This window comes from Pipistrellus kuhlii, unplaced genomic scaffold (genome assembly GCF_014108245.1).
Source record: "Pipistrellus kuhlii isolate mPipKuh1 unplaced genomic scaffold, mPipKuh1.p scaffold_m20_p_4, whole genome shotgun sequence".
Classification (NCBI taxonomy): Eukaryota; Metazoa; Chordata; class Mammalia; order Chiroptera; family Vespertilionidae; genus Pipistrellus; species Pipistrellus kuhlii.
In genome coordinates, this window is record NW_023425540.1 from 28718375 (window position 1) to 28736220 (window position 17846).

Consider the following 17846-nt stretch of genomic DNA (forward strand, 5'->3'; position numbering starts at 1 on the left):
TGTGGCATGAATTTTAACCAGATTTCACTTATATAAAAATTTTTAGAGGAAAGACAGGATGATGATGGGGACATACTTTCTGAGTGTCTACATGGGTCAAACAATGATCCTTTTTATTATAACTTTTAAAAATATATATATTTTATTGATTTTGTACAGAGAGGAAGCGAGAGAGATAGAGAGTTAGAAACATCGATGAGAGAATCATCGATCAGCTGCCTCTTGCACACCCCCTACTGGGGATGTGCCCACAACCAAGGTACATGCCCTTGACCGGAATCGAACCCAGGACCTTTCAGTCCCCAAGCCGACACTCTATCCATTGAGCCAAACCGGTTTAGGCAACTTTTGTTTTTGTTGATCCTCACCCGAGGAAATCTTTTCCATTGAAAGAGAGAAGAAGAGGGTGAGGAGGGAGGGAGAGAGAAGAACATGGATGTGAGAGAGACACATTGATTGGTTGCTTTCTGCACACCCCTGACTAGGAATTGAACCCTCAACTCTTCGTTGCGCAGGCCAACACTCTAACCTCTGAGGCCATACTGTCCAGGCTGATTTTAACACTTGACCAGAAGCTGTTTACTCAAACTCATCCAGATCACTTGTATCTTCCATACTACCAATTGAATTTTGTTTCTTTCTTAAAAAGTGAATCCAAATGTTACTCTTAATCCCTGAAGGGCTATAACATTTGTGCCCTGATAAGCCAGTGCTTTGCTAAATGTATAATATGCAGTATCTTGTTTGATTTTTCTACACAAAAAAATGAGAACCCTGTAAGATAGGTGGTATCGTCCCCATTTTACAAAAGAAGAACCTTCTATGCTAAAGTATATAACTACTCTATATACTTAGTGTTTAAGTCTTATGAAGGCCCATTTCAGGTATTTAAATTATATGCATTAGTCAAGGCTATGTGGTAAATGTATTATAGGGGTGTGGGATATGGGTATATTTAGAAAACATATTGATAAATGTAGTTATGGAAGTTCTGTTTCTAGTCTGGATAGAGTTAGTAAAGCTGCTCATTCAGAATTACCTGTGGGACTTTGGGGAAAAAAAACAACAACATAAGCAACTCCCTACCTGTCACCACCAATACCTGAATTCCTTGTCTAGAGATTGTTTTAATTGGTCTGAAATGGAGCCTGGAGGTCAGTATTTTATTTTAAAACACCTCATATACTAGTGATTCCAGTGTGCATCCATGGCTCTGATGCATTATTTTAGAAAAAGCAGGAACTCCTAACAGTGATGTGACAAGACTTATTGGAGAGTGAAGTTTAAATGGTCGGAGGAAGATGACCTGTAGATTCCTTGTGGGGAAAGGAGGTGTTCCATGCTTGTGGCACGTGTTGGGAGGTCACTGAGCTGGAAATGGGGGCTTGTTAACTAAAGGGCATTTAAAATAGGCAGATAGGTGATAGATGAGGAAAATAAGGAAGGAGGGTAATCTAGGGCACCTTATTAAAGACTTGGAAACAAAGGTAAGGTGTAAGGCATCTTGGAATTAATTTCTAGGACACTTGGAAACTACTGTAGCACTTAATCTCCTAAAAGCAGTAATAGGAGTTAGCTAGTGCTTAGAGATTAGAGGGAGAGTAGTATTGAAAATGAGAGCTAGCAAGGATAAGATTGCATCAGTCTAGGAGAGTAAGTAACACTTAAGGAACTGGAGAGATACAGAACACTGCTAAAAGAATTTATTTTATATGGTGATATATCACTTATGCTGAATAAAGGACAGATGTGTTAAAAGGAATGGATTTAACATTTGGAGAGTCTGAGTGTAGGTTATAAAGTCTCTACAGTTCTGTTTAATCAAGCTAATCCTATTCATGAATACAGCATAGAGGGCTGTAGATCCTGTGTACAATGTAATATCAAAGAGCATCTAACTCAAGCTGCTTATAGTTTTTGCCACTAATATCTTAAAAGTAATGAGTTTAAGGTATGAGTCACTACCAGTAAATGTTTACACATAGATTTGGCATTTACTTAAACTATAGCTACCTGCTTTGTCTGCTTAAGAAGACTCCTCAGTTATAGTGTATTAGCCAAGACCCTCTCCGAATTCTTGGAAAGGAAAAACAGAGTACATATTTAAAGGATCTGGCTTCAGCACTTTAAGGGATGGCATGTTTTGATTCTTGAAATGCAATTGTTCTCATTTAACTTTCCTTTGCTCTTATTTTTTTACCTGTGTTTTTTCTGCCCTGGCTTTTGTCTTCTGTTTTCATCCTCAAGTCATTTTTGAACGCCATTTCAGTGTTTAGAATCTCTTAAGTGCTATTTGCATTTTAGGATTTCAGAAGGGGTGAGGGATAGTAGACAGCACAGTGGATTTTTAGGGTAGTGAAATTATTCTGTATGATGCTGTAATGGTAGATAAATGTTGTACATGTATCCCAAACTTTAGGTTGTTAGAAGTCAGAGCTACACTTGAAATAATGGACCAGTTAATAACAAGACTTTGTAATACTTTAAGAATGAGATTAACCATGAAGAGTTTCAATTAAGACACATTTCTTCACTTTTGTTATGTTTATTCTACTGGTTAATAGCAGAAATGTAGGGTTTGTTGATAAAATTATTATAAATGAGCTGTATTCATTCTATTTCTTTACTTTGGTTCATGGACATTTGAGTTTATAGTTTAGTTGCCTAGACAAATGTCCAAGCAATTTGTTTAGAAGCTTCATCCTTGAAATCATCCAGGGTTGAATTCATCTGAACAAGAGTTTATCTTGTTTTAGTTAAACTATAGGTAATTCCTGCAGGAAGATATGCATATGAAGTCTTAATCATGTTGGGAGTACAAACAGCATTCCATTTTTTTTTAAGTTTAAATTTTAACCTATAGTTTACTATGGACTATTGCAGAGAAATGGATATAGTGATGATTTTTAGGAAATGAGAATAAATTAGAGGCCCTAATTTGAAAGTCTTAGAATTAACTCACTGATGAAATACTGCTATTGGACAGAACTTGCTTATATTTTTACAATGATAAAATTGATGTGTTCAAGGTCACCCATAAAATAGAAAATACATTACAGCATAGATTGTCTGCCTCAAAACTCAATTTTCTTTAGGATTCTTTGTATACTGTGGATGTTCCAGACATTGGAAGTCAGTACATTAAATAATGCTTTCATTTTTCTTTCTGTGGTATAGATTGCTTTTGGGCATTTGCTGCATGACCATTATGTGTCCCTTTATCTCATGCCTTTAAAGGAATAAATGTAGGAATTTTTTTGTAGAACAGGCTACTATATCAGTTGCAACAGAATATAAAAAATCTGTTTCACTCAATGAAAGTGCTCTGTGGCTTTATGATTTATTTTGAAAAGAAATTCTGTCTTTTCCAGGCTCTCTGCCATTGCCTAAGTTTAGGCCCTCCTTGCTTACAAGCTTTTTAAAAGCTTAGACAAGTACTGCCAAAACCGGTTTGGCTCAGTGGATAGAGCGTTGTTCTGCAGACTCAAGGGTCCCAGGTGTTCAATTCCAGTCAAGGGCATGTACCTTGGTTGTGGGCACATCCCCAGTAAGGGGTGTGCAGTAAGCAGCTGGTTAGTGTTTCTCCCTCATCGATGGTTCTCTCTATCCCTCTCCCTTCCTCTCTGTAAAACATCAATAAAATATTTTTTAAAAAAGTTTAGAGAAGTACTTATGCTCTCAAGTGAAAGAATGTTTATTAGATGAGTAGCTATATTGTCAGGAAAATATAACAGATTATAGCAACTTGCTAGGAGGTCCTCTGGTATAATTGATCAATTTGGGCCTCTCTAGACTGAGTAATCTTTATTTTTGCAAAAACTCTTGTGTGTGTGTGTGTGTGTGTGTGTGTGTGTGTGTGTGTGTGTTTTCTTTGTATGGTCTTTGTGTGTAGTTTTTTTTCTTTTTATTCACCCAAGGATATTTTTTTCTATTGATTTTAAGAGAGTGAAAGGGAGAGGGAGAGACAGAAAGAAACATGGATGTGAGAGACACACATCGATTGGTTGCCTACCACATGCCCCATCCATGGCCGGCAGCCTGCCACTGAGGTACATGCCCTTGACTGGAATCGAACCTGGGACCCTTCGGTCCTCAGGCCAACATTCTATTCACTGAGCCAAACCAGCTAGGGTTGGGTGTGGTTTTATTTAAGAGTCATGTGTTGCCCTTAACTTTACATGCTTTTTTGGGTTTCATGAAGAGCCATTTCTTAACTAAAAGTAAACAAAAGTAGGTGCTTCTTTCTCCATTCTCTAAATGTTGGTATTCTTCAGGGCTTGTCCTAACCCTGAGGTACTTCTCACACAGTAGTCTCTCTCTCTAGTGAACTAAATGATTCTCTTTGGCCCAATGTGGCTGCATACATGTACTGTGTGTAATACCTTGGATGTCACATACCTCAAATTTTGAGAGAGAGAGAGAGAGAGAGAGAGAGAGAGAGAGAGAGAGAGAGAGAGAGAGAAACATTAACGATGAGAGAGAATTATTGATTTGCTATCTCCTTCACAGCCCTGACTGGGGATCCAGCCCGAAACCGGGGCATATGCCCTCACCAGGAAATGAACTGTGACCTCCTGATTCATAGGTTGGCACTTAACCACACTGAACCACACTGGTTGGGCTAATGAAAACCTTTTAAGTCTTGGTTTTGATAACCAATATAGAAAAACAAGATGGCGTGTGTTATATCTTATTGAGAAGAAAAAGATTTCCTTTAATTTAAAATTTTTGAAAAATAAACATCATAAGTTTTAATTTAATAAATTTGAACAGCCTCACTAACAGATTGGGATTTTTCAAACTCTGAACACAATTACATTATGCTAATGATTATTTTCTTATATTTCTATCATTTTGTAGTTGGTTAATTTACTTAAAATAGATTGCTTTGTTATTGAGGCCAGAATTGATTAACTTAATCTCTTAAAGCCAGTTAATTCTCTGTTCTTTAACTATTCTATATTTCCTTAATTCTAGGAAATTATTTAAAACACTGGCGTTTATTAGAAGGGTGAATGAATAAGAGTATTTGTGTATTGTTTATGTGTTTATTCAACCAATATGTTGGAGTACTTTAGGCAATGCACTAGGTATTGAGGATACAGCAGTGGGGGAAAAAATCAAACAAACAGAAAAACAGACCAAAAATTTGTGTCCATATATGGAGTTTTCATTTTTATAGAGGAAGTGGAAGGTACAAAGCTATGCCACCCAAAAATTTGTTCTTTGATTAATGGAAAGAAATCAAATCAGCATATTCGTGGTTGAAGAGAAAAAGCCAGAGGAATGAGAAGAGACTTAAAGAACAAGGGAAGATCATCAATGTATTAAGTTTTTGGAGGACATAAAACAGATACTTTTTTTAAAATTGATTTTTAGAGAAAGGAAGGGGTGGGGGGAGAAACATCGATTGGCTGCCTCCTGTATGGGATCAAGCCTGCAACCTGAGATGTGCCCTGACCATGTACCCTGATCCAGGATCTAACTGGCAACCTTTCTGTGCACAGGACAATGCCACACCAGCCAGGGTGGAACAGATAATGCCTAACATGACCTTTCAGTGCTTTTTATGATCAGGTTCTTGCCTTTACTGTCTCCCTCACACACTTAACCTTCTTGTTCCCAGGCTTTGCTGGCCTTTTGTTTTTGTTTTAATTCTCGCCTAAGGATACGTTTATTAGTTTTTAGAGTAAGAGAGAGGAGGAGGGGAGAGACTTCCATATCCAGGGAACTGAACCTGCAACCTTTTGGTGCACAGGACACTGCTCCAACCGAGCCGCCCAACTAGACCTCACTGGCCGTGTGTGTGTGTGTGTGTGTGTGTGTGTGTGTGTGTGTGTGTGACTTTTCCACTTAAGAGCTTTCACACAAATTGTGCCCTTCACTTAAAACTTTCTTCTTGCCCACTCTCCCTGACTAAATTTTTGCACCTAGTTCTCAGCTTCAGTATTATTTCTGCTCTTGTTCAGAAGGGTCTTTCCTGGCTCTCATACCAAATTTGATCTCTCCTCTTACTCTCTTTTAGTACACTTTACATTTCCTTAATAAGTGTTGTCACACTTTGTAAATACAGATGCTCCTCAATTTAGGATGATGTTATAGCCCAGTAAATCCATTATAAATTGAAAATATTATAAGTCTAAAATGCATTTAGACTTATAATACATACCCACTGAACATCATAGCTTAACCTAACTTGCCTTAAATGTGCTCAGAACACTTCCTGGGATGCAACCCCATAAAAAATCAGAAGGCATCTGTAATTGTCTTTCTCTACTCAGCAGAAGCAAAAGACAAGTGTGTTATATATATGGTGACATGCAAAAGCACAAAACATAATATTCAGAAAACACTGGCCATATGACTGAGAGCTGTGGTCACTGCCACTGCCCAGCCTCATGAGAGAGTATCATGCTGCACATAGCTAGACCAGGAAAAGATAAAGATTTAAATTACATTTATACTTAATGTGAATCATTTGCACACCATCATAAAGTTTAAAAAAAAATTGAAATCAGACCATTGTAAGTTGGGGATTAACTGTATACACTTGTTTCTGTTATTTTATTTTATATTTTTGAAGGCATAGACTAGGTCTGTTTGGTTCCTTATATATAAACCTAGCTTTTAATATGGTGCCTCGCACATAGCAAGCATTCATTGAATATTGAATGAATTAATTGTGAAATTACCACCAGCAATGAATATATTACCCAGGTCCTATATCTTTAACAATTTAGGTTTTTAAAAATCTTTTGAGCCCAGCTGGTGTTGCTCAGTGGTTGAGCACTGACCTAGGAATTGGGAGGTCACAGTTCGATTCATTGATGTTTCTATCTCTCCCTCTTTCTTCCTCTTTGAAATCAATACAAACATGTTTTAAAAAAAGAAGAATGGGTAAATCTAGAGACAGAAAGTAGATTAGTGATTGCTTACAATGGGGTGGGTGGTTGGCGTGAATCGGGGTGATCGCTAAAGGATAACGTATTTTTTTTAAGGTGATTAAAATGTTAAAAAAAATCATTAAATTGAATCCTTTAAATGAATAAATTGTAAGTTATGTAAATTATATCTCAATAAAGTTATTTTTTTAAAAACTTTTTCATAGATGGAAATGAATTGTTTTTTTAGATTTGCACTATTACTAATAAAGGTGAATCTTTTTTTTATTTTTGGTAAAATTTAGTACTTTTTGTCTATCTCCTCCTACTTTTAAAAACTATTTCCTTGGACTTGATTGTACCTTGTTCTTTGAGGTCTCTTCCTATTTCTTGAACTATTCTTAATCTCCTAAATTCTTGTTCCTTGTCTACCTCTTCAATGTTGTTGTTTGCCAGAGTTTTGTCTTTAGTCCTTTTATATTTCCCTAGTTACTGTGACCTATTTATTTTTAATTGAGGTATAATTCACATAAAATTCACCCTGTATAGGCAACAAAAGCAAAATTAAACAAGTGGGGCCACATCAAACTAAAAAGCTTCTACTCAGCAAAGGAAACTCACCAAAGTGAAAAGGCAGCCTACCAAATGGGAGAAAATATTTGCAAATAATACATCTGATAAGAGGTTAATATCCAAAATATATAAAGGACTCCTGACTCACTGTTATTGTCTCCTACCCTATTCCTATCATATTTCTTGGTAATTGCAGCATTCATATATAGATGATCCTTACAATCCCTTGGCCTTTCAGAACTTTGAACTTCTTTCCTTCCTTTCTTTCATTGATCTTGCTGCAGCTTGGCCTTAGCTCACTATATCCTGATATCTCCATGCGGTGTCTCCATAATCTGTTTTAAGCATCCCATTTTTCAGTCACCACTCTGTCTTTATAGCATATTTCTTCTTGTATCCTGACTCCACTAATCTTTTAACTTCATCAGGATTTACAATCCTACTACTTTGTATTGTTTCTTACTCCCCCTCATGTCCCCACTTGCTTTCCTATAAAACTTCACTTGTACTACCTTGTTCCTTTCTTGATTGGCCTCTTATATATTTTATAAAATCACTTCTTAATGTATTATAAACATCCTCGCCCTTTCTTGATTGTTTAAAATTGATTGGAGTTGGGTGGATTTACAATTATATTGGCTAATCATTTAAATTCATGGCTACTTTCTTTGAATGAGCAGCCACGTCTTTGGCCCATTCACTCTTTCCTAACGGACTATTGTCACAAAATAATTTGTTTATTTGCTCATTCAGCAAATGACCTTGCTTGTCATTTTAGCACTGAGAAATAAAAGCAATCAGAAAAGAACTTCTACAAGTTTACCACATCTACCCAAGTACCTGTATCTGCATCTGTAATTCGGCCTTTCTTACTTTGGCATGGATAAACTCTTTCCGTTCCTATTTTAGGTCGATTGTCTCCACTTGTACACTAGATTATGCTCCCTTTCACCTGCCCAAAGTTACCACTTCATTTGTTCTGTCTTTGTGTTCCTTTGTCAGTATGTTCTTCTTTACTGAATCACTTTCATAAACATACTGGAATGCTATTATTTCTTTCAACTAAAGAAAATAAAACAAAAAAACCCTTGATTACACTTTTCCTTTTAGGCATTGCTCTTAAATTTTACTTGATCTATTAACATTTGACACAGTTAAGTCACACTCTCTTCCTTGAAATAACTTCTTTGCTTGGCTTCTAGGACTCTGCTTCTCCTGATTTTTCTTCTCTCACTGGTAACTTCTTTATCTGAGCTGGTAATTCATTATCTTCCTGACCTCTGTACATTGTAAACCAGAACTTCCACCTTCATTCTCTTAGTGATCACATTCACTTTCATTGCTTTAATACTACCTATATTTAGTTTTCCATATCCTTTTTCATTATTGACCCCCTTCAAAGAGTCATTTTAAACATTTTTTTCCTAATCACACCTTCTCATGAAATTTTATTTTATATTTTATTTTTTCCATTACCCTAACCCTCTCTGCTTTCAGCTTGTTCTCTATATCTGTGGTTTCTGTTTTGTTTATTCACTTAGTTTTTTTTCAGATTCCACTTATAAGTGAAATCAGGTATTTTCTTTTTCTGATTTATTTCACTCAGCATAATATCCTCTAGGTAAATCCATGTTGTTTCAGTTGGCAAGATTTCATTCTTTTTTTATTGCTGAGTAATATTCCATTGTGTATATGCATGTATACACATATATGTGTATCTTTATCCATTTAATAATGGGTCCATGACATTTTTAAAAAAATATATTTTATTGATTTTTTTACAGAGAGGATAGGAGAGGGATAGAGAGCCAGAAACATCAATGAGAGAGAAACATCTATCAGTTGCCTCCTGCACACTCCCCACTGGGTATGTGCCTGCAACCAAGGTACATGCCCTTGACCAGAATTGAACCTGGGACCCTTGAGTCCACAGGCCGATGCTCCATCTACTGAGCCAAACCGGTCAAGGCTGGATCCATGAAATTTTAATATCACATATACTGTGTATTTGTTTATGTGCAATAGCCCTTTGGAGGGCCACAAACCATTGAAATATCTAAGCCCTTCCCTTCCAAGGAATCTGTTTTTACGCCCTGTTGAGAATTCATGTTCTATGTCTTGACAGGTCTCAAGCTTTTCAACTCTAGCAGCCCGGTCCATGAAAATTCACCCTCAGCCCAGCCTGCCCCCTCTTATAGTCCGGGAGCCCTCAGGGGTGGGAGGCGACCCAGCGATCAGGGAAGGCGATGCCCCCATCACACCTCTGTTGCTGCCACTGCTGGCAGCACAAGCCTTGGCCAGCCCTAGGTGGCTGGGCAGCTGACATCTGAGGCTTGCCTGTGCCTCTGACCATTCCTGGGGGGCTGAGGGTGAGTCTGGCTGCATTATGCGCTTGCTAAAAAGACTGGGGGACTCTAGCGGGACTGAGGGGATTAGGCTCTGCCATCTTTGTGATGGTGTGATGGTCAATTTACATATTCCCTCTATTATATAGGACTAGAGGCCCAGTGCACAAAATTCGTGCATGGGAGGGTGTCCGTCAGCCCAGCCTGCATCCTCTTCAATCTGGGACCCCTCGGGGGATGTCCGACTGCCAATTTAGGCTCGATGCTCTCACAGTCAGGGACTGATGGGTCCCAATTGCTCGCTTGTCTGCCTGCCTGATTGCCCCTAACCACTTCTTGCCTGCCAGTCTGATCAACCCCTAACCACTCCCCTGCCAGCCTGATAGATGTCTGTCACCTGCCAGCCCGATTGCCTCCAGTTGCCCTCCCCAGGCAGCCCAATCACCCCCAACTGCTCTCCCCTGCAGGCCTGGTCACCCCAACTGCCCTCTCCTGCCAGCCTGGTCACTCCCCTGCAGACCTGGTCACCCCCAACTGTCCTCCCTTGCTAGCCTGGATGATCTAACTGCCCTCCCCTGCTGGTCTGATCGCCCACAACTGCCCTCCCCTGACCGCCATCTTGTGGTGGGCATCTTGTGTGAAGGTGTGATGGTCAATTTGCATATTACCTCTTTATTACATAGGATATATAATACATATATGGAGATATTGGTCTCTACATTCATGACTAGGAGACATCTCAAACTTAAATGTACAACCAAACTCATTTCGGACTTTATCCTGTCTCTGTAATGAGCTTCTATGGCTCTACTTTTATTTGTATACCTTTTGCTCTAGCAATGCTGAATTTGCTATTCCATATTTTACTACATCTAGGCTGCTGGCTGCTCGCAGTATGCTTTGAGCAACTCTGGCTGCTGTTAGTGCATTTCAGAAAGCCTGAATGACCATCAGGATAGAGAAGAAGCCCAAGCTCCAATTATCTACTAAACAGGGAGGCCAGATAGAAACCGTAAGATTGGTTTTAGCTGCTACTGGAGTCAAGTTTGATGATGAATTTTTTAAAAATTTATTTTTTAAGTGTTTGTATTGCTTTTCACAGAGAGAGAAACATCGATGAGAGCGAAACATCATCAATTGGCTGCCTCCTGCACGGCTCCTGCTAGGGATAGAGTCTGAAACCTGGGCATGTGCCCTGACCAGAAATCGATCCACTAACCTCTTGATCCATGGGTTGACCCTCAGCCACTAAGCCACACCAGCCGGACTGATGAAGAATTTTTAGAAACAAAAGAACAGTGGAGGATGTAATCATCTGCTGTTCCTATAAGTGCCAGTGGTTGAAACTGATGGGATGAAGTTGGTGCAGATCCAAAGTATTCTCCACTACATGGTGGACAAGCACAGCTTCCTTGGAATGGACCTGAAGGGGAGAACCTCCGATTGACATGCATATGGAGGGGACACTGGACCTGCTGGAACCGATTATTTACCCTTTTCTAAAACTAGATGATCAATAGAAAAAAGTGGTTGGTTAAGCATGTCCCAGAAGGCTATACTTTGATACTTTCCTGTGTTTGAAAAGGTTCTAAGGAAGCATAGACAAAAGGTTCCTCATTAGTAATCAGCTGAGCCTTAAAAATACGATTCTACTCCATACCATTTTGACTCTAGACTCGGAAAAAATTCCCAGTATCCTGTCTTCATATCCTCACCTCCAAGAATTCAGAGTGAAAATGAGTAATGTCCCTACAATTAGGATATTCCTTGAATCTGACAGAAAGAAGCCTCCCAACGAGATCTACATGAGAATTCACCCCAAGAAATTGCTGTGTCTACAGTAGTATCTAAATGGATGTCAGCTTTGTAATGGTGCTGTGTATAGCTATTCCTAAGTTGGGTTTTTGATGTCAAGGTGATCTCTTCTAAAAACAGTGACATCTTTTTGTCCATTGAATAATTGTTATGGAACCTTTTTCTGAAAACCTTTTTGGAGAGGCTGGTGTTTAAGTTAGATCTGAACGAATTTCCTGATAACATGGATGGGCAGGACCTCATACTATTATAGTATTCTCTTCTGAGCTTCTTTTCTATTCTAAACCCCATCTGGTCTCTTCCTAATTTTAGGGTCTAATAACCAAATATCTAGTGAATAACTCTCCTCTCAGTTACTATAAATCCATGGCAGTACTGAGTGCAGTCGATATTAGCCAAAATAGTTTACACTCCCCCCCCCACCCCCCAAAAAAAGGCAACCATCTGTTCTTTTAATAAACATTGACCAGTCATTGAAAGTAGAAATTTCTCTGGCTCAGTCACTACCACCATAAGCTTCCATAAGTAGAGTGAAGCAGAAATTGTGATACAAATCCCTGTGGGAAGCAGTGACATTGCAATCAGGATTTGAGATTTGTGGTACAGGGCAGGAAATATACCCTATTCATCTTCATACTTCTATTGCCTTTACCATTTGAAAGAGAATATCTTACTCTGCCTGGGCTGGATAACAAAATACATAGACTGGGTGATGTAAACAACAGACATTTATTTCTCACAATTCTGGAGGCTGGGAAGTCCAACAGAGATCAGGGTGCTAGTTGGTAGGATTCTTGGTAAGAACTTTCTTTCTCTCTTACAGATGGCTATTTTCTCATTGTGTCCTCACATGGTAAAGAGGCAACATCTCCCTTTTCCCCTCATAAAGCCACAAGTTCCACTCTGACTGGTGTTTCTCAGTGGTTAGAGCATTGGCCTGCACTGAAGGGGATCAAGGTTTTGATTCTAGGTCAAGGCCAGGTCTGATCCCCATCCCTGGTTGGGGTAGGGGTGGAAGGCAACTAATGCATGTGTCTCTGAAACATCAATGTTTCTTTTCTCTCTCTCCCACTCCCTCCCCTCCCCTACCCTTCCTTCCCTTTCATTCCTTGAGTGAGTTTAAAAAAATTTTTTAGCCAAAACCGGTTTGGCTCTGGATAGAGCATCAGCCTGCGGACTGATGCAAGGGCATGTACCTTGGTTGAGGGCACATCCCCAGTAAGTGGTGTGCAAGAGGCAGCTGATCGGTGATTCTCTCTCATTGATGTTTCTAACTCTCTATTCCTCTCTCTTCCTCTCTGTAACAAATTAATAAAATATATATTTTTTAAAAATTTATTTTAAAGCCACAGTCCTGACCTTAGGGCCCCACATGAATACTCCACCCTCATGACCTCATCTAAACTTAATTACCTCCCAAACACCATCACATTGGGACTTAGGATTTCAACATATGAATTTGGGGGGTTGGGGAATGCAATTCAGTCCATAGCAAAAGAGTTGTGAGTAAACGTTCTGAATATGGACTGCTGTTCAAGACCACAGCATCACCCATAATGCACAAATACATTATTGTGTGGTGGCTAAGAATGTGACTTTTAAGATTAAACATTTATTTTCAGTTATCTTTCTCCACCATGTGATGACTGATTTAATGTTGTACTAGAGTAGGGGTGTCGAACTCAATCAGAGAAGGGGCCAAAATCTAAAATCCAGCCTAAATCGCGGGCCGAATGGTTTACTGAACAGTCATAAACTGTCATTGTGATGGAAACGCAGCGGAGTGCAGTGATGACAGCGCAGTGCGGGCCACATTGCAAGGCCTGGCGGGACGGATTTGGCCCGCGGGCCTTGTGTTTGACACATGTGTACTAGAGTGACCAAGATTCAGCGTTTTCAATTAAGATTTTATCTATGTTTATAGCAGTTTTATTTTTAATGTTTAGGTGTAAGTACCATTATTATCTGGTTCAGTCATTTCTTCTTTCTTTTCTGGTGACAATACACATTTTTAGAATATGTGTATTTGAAAATCACTTATGATGTGTTTATAACATTCTTTAAGGTTTCCAGGGAAGCACTTCTGTCTTATTATCCTGGAAGACAGGAAAGGTAGGCTACTAGCCTCTATCAGTGAGATGTGTTGTTTTGTGTTTTTCTTTTTAATATTCTGTGATATTAGTCTGCTTGATATCAGTACTACATCAACAACTTTTATTAAACACTTACTTATTGCATCCAGTCACCTTTTCTCAGGACTTAAATTTCCTAGGATATTAGAAGGGTAGCTGAAAACCAACTAGAATAGCTGAACATTTTTATAATGTTTTTCTTTGCAGCTTTCTGAGTTATGTTTAAATTTTGTAAATATACATTGTGTGGTATACTGCTGTTGAAAAACATTCTAAAAGATCCTTATCTCTTGTAGGATGTATTTAAGCATAAGAGAAGATAACTGCATACAGCTATGAAAGGGTCACAGTGCAGCTGTATTGGTTTGAAATTCCCTTTTGAGTAAATAAGAATTTAAGCCAGGGAGCAATTAGATAGATAGCATTGCATTAATATATCCAGCAGAACATCTGTAAAAGGCAAAACTTATTTCTCAACCAGTGAATTAAGATACATTTCAGATATCCTGTTACCTAGGGAAAATGTAGATATGAAGAATGGCCTTCTAATTAAAATGTTTTGTGATATAGTTAGTTAATAAACTTAGTTTAAAAAAAAAAACTGAAAATTTTAATGCTTCCCCCCCCCTTTTCACTATTTCAACTGGAATCCTAATCATAACTTATCATGATTTTAGAAATTTAGTTTTTATGTTCTTTTTCACTAGTGGTTTTGAACAGTGATTATCTTTGTGCACATTTAGAATGGAAATTTTCTAAATAGCAACACAATGAGTCCCTCTAAATGAAAATTCTACTAACTTGTTAGTGTGCAGTGTGATTCAATCATCACTGATACCCTAAAAAGATCCAGTTTCCCTGTCACCCCAAAGAAACTGAGCAGTATTAATTTTTTAGGTCCACTTCTAAACAAGGAGGTAAGAATTTGAAAACTAGTTTACAATATGAGTGAAATTTGTTCTTAAAATATATGCACTTAGTGGCCAGAATTATTATGATCTCTGAACACATAATCTGGCCACTCAGAGTGTGTGTGTGTGTGTGTGTGTGTGTGTGTGTGTGTGTGTGTATGTGTATGTGTTTTGAGGCCCAGTTCATGAATTTATGCATGGGTGGGGTCTAGCCAGCCTGGCCAGTAGAGGGGACGTGGGCAGTTGGCTGAACTCCTAGTTGAGGGGACAATTTGCATAATAGCCTTTTATTATATAGGATATACACTGAGTGGCCAGATTCTTAGCGGGAACTCGTACAACTTAACAAAAAGGAGATAAACAATCCAATCAAAAAATGGGTGAAGGACCTACATACTAAACACTTTTCGAAAGAGGACATACAGAAGGCTGAGGTACATATGAAAACATGCTCTAAGTCACTAATCATCTGAGAGATGCAAATCAAAACAATGACATATCTCACACCTGTCAGAAGGGCTTTCATCAACAAATGAACAAATGACAAGTACTGGGGAGGATGTGGAGAAAAAGGAACCCTCATGCACTGCTGGTGGGAACGCAGACTGGTGCAGCTACTGTGGAGAACAGTACGGAGTTTCCTCAAAAAGTTATTGGAACTCCCATTTGACCCAGTAATCCCACTTCTAGGACTATATCCCAAGAAAACAGAAACACCAATCAGAAAAGATATATGCACCCCTGTGTTCATAGCACAGTTTATAATAGCTTAGATTCGGAAACAGCCTAAGTTCCCAGCAGATGAGTGGATTAAAAAACTGTGGTACATCTACACAATGGAATACTGTAAAAAAGAACTTTTGCTATTTGCAATAGCATCAGTGGAACTGGAGAGCATTATGCTAAGCGAAATGAGCCAGTTGGAGAAAGATAAATATATGATCTCATACTAGTAGGTAGGATATAATGAACAACATAAGCTGATGAACAAAAAAAATCCAGAGACAAGATAACATTGAACAGACCACCCAAACTCAGAGAGAAGGCAGGGAGCGGGTGTTAGAGATCAATCAAAGGACTTGTATGCATGCATATTAGCAAAACCAATGGACACAGACACTGGGATGGTGGGGTCTTGTCCTGGGGGGGAATTGGAAGGGGCCGTCCATCAGGGGAAAAGGAGACATAGGTAATACTTTAAACAACAAAGTTTAAAATAAAGAAAAGAAATATAAATAAAGAAAATATTTATATTTTAGAATATAGATAAAGAAAATAGTATTGTGAAAGTCTTAAAGTACTGTCAGATAAAAGTAGGCAAACTCAACATTTTTGTGTGTAACATTTATAAGTGATAAAACTGCAAAGAAAAGCCACTGTACGATTATCTCAGATAACAGATAGCGACCCTTCTGGTGGCGGAGAAAATGGGAGGGGGAAGATCCATTAAGGAGGAGACATAATGGGGTTCAGAGGTATTGTTTCTTAACCTGGTGATAGTGGATACACAAGTGTTCTATTTTTTTTTTTTTAACGTAGAAGTATTTATGATGTAATTCACAATGAAGTATATAGGGAATCAGTATCAAAGGGCATTGTTAGTGAGGATGAAGTACAGGAATTTTCTCAAACCAGAAAAATGGGTTGGTATTTGGAGGGCCATATGGAAAAATAGTCTCAGTCTCTAGGGAAAGATATGTCCAATCCTGATTTGTCTCTGAGATGTAGTTCTATATCTGTAGTTGTCTTACTAACACCCATGCATGATTCCTATTAACAACTGAGACTTAGGATAAAGTAGCTTATTGTTCCACCATTAGTATAATTTTCCCAGTCATTCAAACTCAAACCTTTTATATCTGTGTTAACACTAATCTTTTCCTTTGAAAAATCTCACGTAGATCTGTTCCTCTTTATTTTTTAAAAATATATTTTATTGATTTTTTTACAGAGAGGAAGGGAGAGGGATAGAGAGTTAGAAACATCAGTGAGAGAGAAACATCGATCAGCTGTCTCCTGCACAACTCCTACTGGGGATGTGCCTGCAACCAAGGTCCCAGAATCGAACCTTTTAGTCTGCAGGCCGACGCTCTATCCACTGAGCCAAACCGGTTAGGGCTTTATTTTATTATTTAACACCTTTGATACTGGGTACTTAACTCTTTGACTTTTGAAAAAAAAATTAAATTTTTATTACAATTAAAAATGAGGTATCTGAGTATATCTTAATTGAACCATATAAACAACATTTGGTTTTAAAAACTTTAAAGGCATATTGGGGAAAGTCAGGCTTAAACCAATTTTTTACAGACATCTTTTGGTAAAAATAATAAAAATTCCATGCTGCATAGCAACTGCAGATATTTCTGCTAATCTGATCTAGTGGCAAAAAGCAATCACCTAAGATTTTATTCAGCTCCTGACCTTTTATTCATTTTTTAATTGATAGAATTTTATATTTATTTTTTCTTGAATGAGTAAACTAGACCATGATGGCTATAAGTCAACAGTTTCTCAGTCCTGCCTTGCTAAACTTCTAGACTTTAGTCTTAACTGGTAGATCAGCTGATTTTACTAACTCTGCTGCTTGGAGCTTAAGGTTTTCTGAGTGTCTTTATTGGTAATTGGAGTTGTGGAGGTACCAGTCTTGAGAATATTGCCAATATTATGTGTTCTCTCTTTGATTTTCTTTATCTTCTTCATTGCTAATTTCTCTAGGCTGTTTTTGGAGTTTAAAGTCCCTGTGAAATTGTGACCTATAGTCCTAACACAGATTTTGTCCCTCTAGTTTGCCTTTTCTCACACACCTAGTTATCAGTACACTATGTCACCCCTCCCTCCTTAGGAAATAGAGATATTGTGGTAGATGCTTAACTGTAGGAATGGTGGTGTTGGTCTTCCCTTTTGGTGTATGCATACACTTTCCCCCATTTTTGTTATTTTGGTAATTCTGTTGGTAATTGCATGAAAACTCCTACCTGTATTCCATTCTTTAACAACCAGCCACAGCCTCTTCATGTCTTCCTGGAAGTTTTCCTCTTTGGTAGTCTGGTGTAGTCTTCTTTGGGGTCATTTTCTAATGATGGAGTTATATCAGAATCATATTAAACCATTTCACTTTTCCCCAAACCCTTGTTGTAATCTTCTTGTCCCCACTAGTGAGTATTACTTTTGTGACACTGCCAGGGG

At 38.3% G+C, this 17846-nt stretch overlaps 1 protein-coding gene and 1 pseudogene across 7 annotated transcripts in view; both read left to right on the forward strand.

Annotated features, from left to right (window-relative positions):
* KIF2A (kinesin family member 2A) overlaps positions 1–17846 on the forward strand; it is a 59185-nt gene that overhangs the window by 6247 nt on the left and 35092 nt on the right. The gene's annotated exons all lie outside the window — the stretch shown is intronic.
* On the forward strand, positions 10743–11851 carry LOC118702945 (annotated as a pseudogene).